General features: G+C 35.1%; 1 long non-coding RNA gene across 2 annotated transcripts; it reads right to left on the bottom strand.

Moving 5' to 3' along the window:
- Window positions 1-4,905: 4,905 nt before the first annotated feature.
- Window positions 4,906-5,273, bottom strand: LOC126754694 (uncharacterized). Of its 2 annotated transcripts, none has more exons than XR_007666370.1 (2): window positions 5,193-5,273; window positions 4,906-5,100 (listed from the first exon to the last, which is right to left on the bottom strand). It is a non-coding gene; the product is annotated as an uncharacterized LOC126754694 (long non-coding RNA). The 2 variants fall into 2 exon arrangements; XR_007666369.1 differs by having other exon boundaries at window positions 4,906-5,007.
- Window positions 5,274-9,043: the final 3,770 nt, after the last annotated feature.

The raw sequence follows: 9,043 nt of genomic DNA, 5'->3' as shown, positions 1-9,043 counted from the left end.
TATTTCAGATGACGATAGTTTAAAATTGAATATAACTTTTGAAAAATTGGGTAAGATCAAAATTGTAATTGTCACTCAAAACGAAAATATTGTGATTTTAGTAAAGATTCCTAGTTTTACTAAAGAGACCTATCAATCAATATACATTCAACCTATACCGAATATAAATCAAGCAGAATTAAATATAGAAGAAAAGGAAATTTTATGTCTAAATGATATCACATATAAAAAGACTTCCATAAAAAAAGAATTAGAAGAATACAAAGACGATTGCATCGAATATTTATTTAGGAGTCAAATTAAGATGAATTGTAAATATAAGTATAATAACCAATCAAAAGTAATAGAAATGGATACAAACCATATTTACGTAATCAATGCAAACAATAAAACCATTTATCACAACTGTAATTCTAACAACTTTACTATTAACGGTAATTATTTAATACGATTTGAAAATTGTAATGTTCAAATTGATAACTTAGTCTATAGACATCGTAAGCCTCTCACAATGAAATTATTACCAAATCCAGTTAAGGTTATTAATATTACAATCACAAAGAATTTAAGTATGGAAGAAATACATTTTCAAAACATTAAAAATATTCAGGAAATAACAGAACTCAGGTATGAAGCAAAAAAAAATAAAATGATAAATTACAGTCTGATAACAATTGTCAGCCTTATAATAGTAATACTAATAATCTGTAAATACAAAAAGAATAAAAGCACACAGGTTAAAATTAACATTGAACAAATTCCAATGCAAGATCAAGCCCAACCTATAGATCAAATGATGGAAAGAATCAAGCACTATTCCTCTTTGAATCGGGACGCTTCAATTTAGTGGTGGGGGAGTTAATACCACCAGTTCACATTACATGAACATATTCTTTATCTGTCATAAATATGTAACATGACACTTACGACCCATATGGTCCGTATTAAGTATCCGTAAGTAACATTATGTGTACTTTGCTAATACTGTCCGCCTTAGGTGGTCCAAAAATGTAACTCATAGATTGTAAGATGAATCTTCCCACTTGAACTGCCAACATATAGTGCGACATATGTCCTATAAATCAAAGTGGATTGTAGATATACTTCCTAGAATGTAAGATTAATATCGGCACTTTGTTTCCCTAGGCACTTTGTTGTAATAGTACCAGTCGGTGAGCACAGATAAAGCGAATATTTATACAAAAGTTCCCAGCGGGATATGGTAGACATTGGTAAGCGAGCAAGGTAAACGATGTAGTATGATTGTATCGATTACTCCGACCGATGAAAATTAACACGGCGATGTCCTACGAAAAGTAACAGATCACCCCTTTCGCTTACCATAGGGACGAAGAGTTCTTCGATGCCACAGTTAACGATGAATTCTTCGATGCCATAGTTAACGAAGAATTCTTCGATGCCAAAGTTAACGAAGAATTCTTCGATGCCAAAGTTAACGAAGAATTCTTCGATGCCATAGTTAACGAAGAATTCTTCGATGCCATAGTTAACAAAGAATTCTTCGATGCCATAGTTAACAAAGAATTCTTCGATGCCATAGTTAACGAAGAATTCTTCTATGCCATAGTTAACGAAGAATTCTTCGATGCCAAAGTAAAGAAGAATTCTTCGATGCCACAGTTAACGATGAATTCTTCGATGCCATAGTAAACAAAGAGTTCTCCGATGCCATAGTTAACAAAGAATTCTTCGATGCCATAGTTAACGAAGAATTCTTCTATGCCACAGTTAACGGAGAATTCTTCGATGCCACAGTTAACGAAGAATTCTTTGATGCCATAGTTAACAAAGAATTCCACCATGCCACAGTTAAATTCGATACAATCGTTATAAAGGTTTTGTTTTTTGCGAAATGCACTTAAAAATTGTTATAACAAAATGTGTTTAACTGAACTGATTTATTACAAATTGAAATAGTTTAAAAACGTTAAATACATATTATATATAGTATATATAAAATGATCAAAGGTTGAAAACAGCAGGTTTTAAAAAACATTAAATATATATACAGGCGGGTAACTAGCGGAAAGAACCGGGATGCTGCGAAAGCGGAGATGTTGGTCGAACGACGTCGTAACGAAAAAAGGTGCGCGAGATCCTTTCTCGTTCCTTTTTGTTCGAATTGGTATGCTGCTTTTAATTTTGTAGCTGAGTCTCTTTTCGTTTTTTATCCAAGCAACGAGATTTGAAGAAACGGCCTTTGGCGAGTTTGATACTTTTTTGAATTTGGTGAATATACTCCGATTCGGTGAAGCCTTCAACTTACACACATTCTACAAAAAAGTTGAAAGAGTATGTTTATAATTTTGAAGCTATGTCCTTCAAAGCTAAAAACACGAAAAACTTACCAAATAGTAACGCATTAAAGTGTGTAAATTCCTTCAAAGATTTTTTACCCTTCACACCAAAGTAATTGTATTCCAGCAACAATTCAACTGCTATAATTTTGTGCAGTGATTTTTCAATTGCATTGTGACCTAGCAGGTCTTGTATTATAGGCATCTGCAATAAAAAAAATGTTGATTTTTGAATTAAAATGTGACACTGAAGTGTAGTATTTTTAAATAAACTCACATATTTTTCCTTGTTACCTTTCAATTCTTTGTCAAGTTCTTTTAATGCTTCATCAGTTTTTAATGGAAATTTATTAGTAGATTTGCATCTGCAACTCATTGCATTTATGAGGGAATTATTTGCTGACTGCACGGTGGTTAATTTTCGCAACAGCTCATTTGTGGTGTCAACTTGAAAACATAAATTAAACATATAACGTTATGAAATATCTACTTTTCGTATTAAAAGAACTTACTTTCGTTTTTGTAATTTTCCGCCACCGATTTCACGCTAAAAGACTTCAGCCCGTGGTAACTAATCTTATAGGTCCTTGCTGTGAATAATCGGTAGAAATACAAATTGATTATTGTTAGGCAGACACATTAATTTGTATAAAATAAGTTGGACATCATAGATTTGCTCCGCTTCTTCGGTGTCAATGTCAGCTATGAAAACGCCCAAATCTATCATCGTTTTCAATGGTTCCGTAAATAGATTGCAGCAGTTTTTCAAAACTTTTCCATGCATATAAACATCATCATCTTTCTTTGATAATCTTATAATTTGTATTGCCACTCCCGGTTTAACGTAGCAAAAATTATCCGGTAATTTATCGCTGATATTAAAGTCATTTCCATAAAATCGAATAACCTTCCCACATCTATTGACTTTTGGACCCACATATCTGTCTTTTGTAAACATGTTTTCGTATTGGTATCTGTTATTTATTTGTTGTAATGTTTCTCGGGGTCTTTTAACGAACCGCTTTAGGGTTTGCAAAAAAATTTTCGAATGCATATGCTGAGAATGAATTCAGAAAACCGCACGATTTAACGGAATCCACCAAATGCAGCACTGAATGTACATTGTAACTTACTTTTTCTTCTTAAGCATTTGCTTTATTTCTTCTAAATTGTTTTCATAGGTTTTTTGTGACGAAAGCAGTGCATATGCACAGTGCAACAAAGAAAAATGATAATAAATACTGTCAGATACAATGTCTTTCAAAGCAACCATTCCCGTGTAAAGTACAAACTGTCGGAACTCTATTGCTTTCCATCTTGCAATTTCATCTAAGCTTCGTGGTTTTCGAGCAAATTCATTGGGTGTGTAAGGTATGTACGAAATCAAAGTTTTCGACAGCATGTTTTTCTGTTGCTTTGTCAACTGATATCCTACATTCGGACCATTAATTAGACATTTTGGCACTTTTCTTACAACTCCAAGATCTAAAAGGTGCATTGGTTCAACAGGAAAAGCGGAGACCATTCCCACACCTATTTCTTCGAGACACGATTTTTCCATTTTTTTATGATGGCCCACGCTATTTCATGCAGCAAAGTCATCGTCAGTTCGAAGATTTTCCGTCAATGTACTGTAAGTTATTGAATGGTTTATTTTTTTACCCACTTGTGTGCACTTGCTGCATCCTTGAAAAGAGTTGTGACCTACTGTTTGGCAGATAAATGCTCTTGCTGGGGCATCGCAAATAAAGCATCGCACTTTCACATTGATTCTTCTGCCATTGACTTCCATTCCGTATCGCGTTAAAGTTTTTAGCTCATAAGCAAAATCGTGTAAATAGTTATTCACGTCTGCCGGTTTCTGTTTGCCTTCAAAAACACCAATCAACATCACCTTCGTATTTCTTTTTGGATGCAATTTTGCCAATATAGGCCACAAGCTTACATTTGAGCTTTTGTACAAAGGTAAGCCGTCAATACCGATATCGATTTCAAATTTATCAACGTCACTCAACGTTATCGCGATACTCCTTAGTTGCTTTTCTAGGCCTATGTGCAAATAATTTCCTGGCGCAACAGTTCTCAATCTGCAGGTCGCTTGCCGTAAAATTCCTTTCGAAGATGTTGGTACAGAAATATTCTCCGACTGCAATATTTTTAACAAATCATGGAAGCAGTTCCTTGTGACTTTATGACGCGAAGTCCACATTTTCAATTTTTCAATTAATTTGTCACAGTTCGTTTTTTGTGAACTTTCTTCTTTTTCAAAAAATTCGACTTCAGCATCAATATTGTCAAAGCTACAATTCACCGCATCCTCTTTAGAAACATCTTCAGCCATTTCGTAAAATTCACTACAATTCACCGCATCCTCTTCAGAATCATTTTCAGCCATTCCGTAAAATTCACTTTCTTCATTTTTAATAAGTCTTCTCATATGTCTTTTTGAGAACATTCTTTTATTTTTTATTCTAAGTTTAAACACAAAAAAATAAACAAAATTTGTAATTAAAATAGTAGCTCACCTGATCACGACCAACTTTTTGCTTGATGATTTGACGAAATAATGAAAAAATTTACTTATAAATTTTATTCCATCAATTTGTATTTGTCGTTTTTCATGTACTTACTTGATTTGTAAATATGAACACAGTAGAATTTAGCCGTATAGCTTACTTTTATGCATTACCTGGTATCGAAGAATTCTACATAGAATTTTCTTCGAAGTATTCTTCAAGAAAAATGTAAGCGAAGTTCCGCATAGCTTACTTTTATGCATTACCTGGTATCGAAGAATTCTACATAGAATTTTTTCGAAGTATTATTCAAGAAAAATGTAAGCGAGGTTCCGCATAGCTTACTTTTATGCATTACCAGGTATCGAAGAATTCTACATCGAATTTTCTTCGAAGTATTCTTCAAAGAAAAATGTAAGCGGTGAACCATTATCCCGCTGGGTTGTGTCTAGAATGTGAGAAGAGCGCGTAATTGGTTGCAGGGGAGATCGAAATGAGCAAAAGTTTTTTGAAGTTATACTTCTTATACGAGTTCGGAAAAGGTTGCGATAGATTCAGGGTGCGCAACCTTGCTCAATATGAATCTACGCAACCTTATTTAGAACACACACATACACAGTGCAGAAATTATGTAATATATGACGACGTCGTAGGTGTTAGTCTACTCAGCTCGTCTCTAGTATTTAAGTGGCTTAATAAAGACAGACAATGTCACTTCGGTGCGTGCCTCTGTGCGCTCAGAATCTTCGTGTGAATACTAAATTGCACTTAGGGCATCCAAGATAATTAGAATACAAAATATAGCAAAAGAATGGGTAGGTTCACATGTAAAATAAGAAAACTAAGTATGTTAATGATATATCAGCTTCATATTTTCAATTATATGTACATCCGATACATAACCCAAACAAATCGATTTATTTTTTCAAATTAAGAATCTTGAGAACTTCGTCACTCTGTGTCTTATAATATATGGTCAGCTTCTCAATCCCATATACTTGTAGTACTGTGATAAAAAAGTAACGTGAATTTGTTTATTAAATGTGACTTCTTTATTTATTTTTCGAATCTAATTCATTCCCCTGAAAGTTATTCTAGTCCGCTAAAACGCTTTTTTGCCAATACATTTTTCAGCCCTTCAAGTAGTCGGAATAGCAATTTTCCGCTATAGCCTTCAAACCTATTTTCGATTCGGATTTTTATCTTCTGAATAGGTTCAAAACTGCGCGCCGCGGGGTGTCCAATCGACATCTTAAGTTTTCTGAACAGTCGAAGCCAGAAGTCGTACGGAGCCAATTCAGGCGAATACAGTGATTGCGGAATGATATTAGTCCTGTTTTTGGTAAAACAAAGTTGCGAAGAACTATTACAGTATAGCATTATCGTGATTTTGTCACTATCAGCGTGGTCTCTAATTGTCAAGCACCAAGTATAGAATGTTTGGGAAGTGAAAATCGTCTGTAAAGTTTGATGGTCGTCCAGAGCACGAACTCGTTGCACCACTTATAAAGTGTTTTTACACAAAAATTTTCATTCCGCAAAAAAAAATTGATTTAAGTTTTTTTGCACCACAAAATCAACCATCGCAAATATAGAAAACTTTCTCGATTAATGCCCATCTACGAACTCGATTTTTTTTTGTACTAAGGAACCTACAAACCAAGTTCCATCAATGTATTTAGATTTTCGCTCGACTTACAGCCTACACGGACGGACGGTTGGGCAGACAGACTGTCAACCGGATTTCAACTTTTCTCGTCATCCTGATCATTTATATATATGTATAACTCTTTATCTATCTCGATTATTTATAGGTGGCCCGTTATAACAAACCGTACGAGTGAGACCTTTGCAGTTTCTTCGTGGCAACCAGTGTTTAAAGAAAGCAAATAACAAAAAATCGAAAATGCTAAGTTGTGTCTTTATTCCCAGTGATGCTTCGAACGCCTTTCTGCTGAAATCACAACAGATTTTTGGACAAAAATAGAGCGTTTTCTGAATTTAGCTGCGAGTATGTGTTTACCGAGCGATATGTCTTGTGTTTTTAACTAAAGAAATATTTATTTATTTTATTTATAATAATTCATATAACAAAAATAGTTTTATTATATAAATACATAAACGCAGCACTGGCTACGAGGCCTTCAGCCGTCTTGTTATTATAACTAGGTGAAAAATTCTAATTGCTAAGGGTTAGTAAAGATGTAAGTTGCTTAAATATATTTTAACAAATCGTTGGTTTTTAAGAATCTATATACAATCATCACGTTTTTTTCTGAAGGTTCACTTAGTAGTTTCATGAGATCAATGTTGCCAGAGTTGTGGGCTGTTGGGTGAAGCATCGGACAGAGTGTGAGTAGTGTTTGATAGTAGCGGTGTCATCGCAAAGGGGGCAAATGGATGGGCTTTTACCCGATAGTAAGTGGGCGTGTGTTATGATAGTGTGTCCAATCCTTAATCGAGTATATGTCTTCATTGCGCTAGTTGGAACTGTTGACGAGTAGATTATTCGATTACTGGCTGGGTTTATGACCGCGGAGTGATGTTTAAATGTTTTCCATTCGCTTGCGTTTTTTGATGCCTTTTGTGCTTAATAAGGTTAAGAATGTCTTGCTTGGATGAGACGTAGTATGTTAAGGCAGGAGTCCTGGCTACATTTTTCGCAGCGAGGTCTGCTAAGTGGTTGCCTGTAATACCAGCATGGCCAGGGATCCACATTACTTGGATTTTCTGAGGGGCACCAATGACCGCGTCCCTGATAATTTCTATTATGGGATTGCGATTGGAAGGAGACGTTATTGCAGACATACACGATTTGCTGTCTGTACAGATGAGGAACTTTCCTTTAGTCTTTTTTGCGTAATTAACTTCATGAAGGATAGCAGATCCTTCAGCGGTAAATACAGAGGCCGGTGAGGGAAGAAGCCAATTGCAAATAATTTCTCCTGTGGCAGTGACAACTGCTAACGAAGTGGAATCGATGGACTTGGAGCCATCCGTAATCAATAACTTCCAGCCATTATTTGTATAATTAGATTCCAGTTCAGCAAAGGTTTGTTGAACGACTTCGTTTGGTGTGTTTTGCTTAGACAAAAACATAAGCTTATTCTGTAGGAGTTTATCATTGATCAGACAGGGAGGATGTCGAGAGGTGAATTTGCATGTTGCGTTACGTAAAATATTATTTTCTGCAGCGAAACTTAAGCATCTCGAAATAGCCGATTGTATTCTTGGAATTTTTCTTTTTTTCGTGGCATGCGTGATAGTTTTATTTAGTAATGGGTTGGTGTTCTCAGCCGTTTTCGCAAGAATTTGAAGCGAAGAATCTATAATTTTATTTTGAATAGTTGGTAAACCAGATTCAGCCATTATCGTTTTTATTGGCGAGGTTGGAAAGGCTCGGAGACTTCGCCGTATTGCACAATGGTATGGTGCATTTAAAAGGTTGATACTGCTTTTGGAGCAATTGCCATAGATGGGGAGCCCATAATCTATTTTTGAAGTTAGCAGAGCTCTGACAACATTGATTAGTGTGTTCGGATGAATAAATGAATGCTTAGACGAGAGAATATTTAACAATATTTAATCGTGTCATTAACGAGTTTCTGACATATTTACAGTGAGCATTAAAGTTATAATTAGAGTCAAAAATTAATCCTAGTATTTTCAGCTGTGTTTTACATTCGATGTTAGTTTGGTTGTGGGTAAGTGAAATACCGTTGCAATTTTGCTTCCTACATACATATATGAAGGATATGTGTTTTGTGTAAGCAAAGTGAAGCACCAGACTCCAGTGACCAAGTCTCAATTCTGGCGAGTATATTAGTAAATAAGGATTGAGCTAAATTAACGTCAGAGACTTTTGTGTAGATTAGAACATCGTCAGCATAGATCTGGTGCTCAACTCCTATGTAATTTTTTATCATCCTACTAATATCATCGAAAGCAATGATAAAAAGGAGGGCTGAAAGAGGTGAGCCTTGCGGCGTACCATTAGAAAGCGGGAGTGTTGAAGAAAGAAAACCATTTACGTTGACTTTGAGTTTTCTGTTTGTGAGAAAGTTAGTAATAAAACGTATCATATTCTGGCCTATTTTCCATTTTCTAAGTTGTCGAATAATAATATGGGCTCCAATTTTGTCGAAAGCTCTGTGAAAGTCCAGAGATAGTACGGACACGTGGTTTTTGCTGGACAAAGCGTTAGTAATG

The sequence above is a fragment of the Bactrocera neohumeralis genome, chromosome 4 (assembly GCF_024586455.1).
Source record: "Bactrocera neohumeralis isolate Rockhampton chromosome 4, APGP_CSIRO_Bneo_wtdbg2-racon-allhic-juicebox.fasta_v2, whole genome shotgun sequence".
NCBI lineage: Eukaryota > Metazoa > Arthropoda > Insecta > Diptera > Tephritidae > Bactrocera > Bactrocera neohumeralis.
This window is presented reverse-complemented; position numbering and strand designations above follow the sequence as displayed.